Below are 618 nucleotides of genomic sequence, written 5' to 3'. Positions count from 1 at the left end.
CAACAGCGCTATTGAGCAGCACTTACTCAGCAGTAACCTGCTCAGTGACACCCAGTTTGGGTTCCGCCAGGCACTCAGTTCCTGATCTTATTACAGACTTGATCCACAAATTCACAAACAGCTGAATTCCTGAGGCGAGGTGAGGGTAACAGCAGAGCCCTGCACCAAAACCACTTATTTCCACTTCAGTGACAATGACCCGACAATGACACCTTAGTTTCAGCTCATCTGCTGAACCTCTCATCTATTCCTGTGTTACCTCTAGACTTAACTATCCAAACACACTCCCAGTCGGCCTCCCACATTCAACATCCCTGTAATCTCAAGAATATCTAAAATTCTGCTGCAGACATGTTCATTTGTACCAAAACCTGTTCACCCATCACTGCTGTGCTCCCTGACCCACAAAGGCTCCTATTTATAAGCAACAACAACTTAAAATTCTCACCCTTGATTTAATTCCTGGCTGTGATGATCCCTGTCTCCCTGCACCACACAACCCATGAGACTTCAACAACTCGTTTAGTTTCAGACTCCAACAATGTGTTTAATCATTGCTTCACTACTGGAGGCTGTTTCTACAGTTGCCAGGCAACATGGTCTGGAATTCCCATGATA

The sequence above is a fragment of the Rhincodon typus genome, chromosome 8, assembly GCF_021869965.1.
Source record: "Rhincodon typus isolate 14 chromosome 8, sRhiTyp1.1, whole genome shotgun sequence".
NCBI lineage: Eukaryota > Metazoa > Chordata > Chondrichthyes > Orectolobiformes > Rhincodontidae > Rhincodon > Rhincodon typus.
This window is presented reverse-complemented; position numbering follows the sequence as displayed.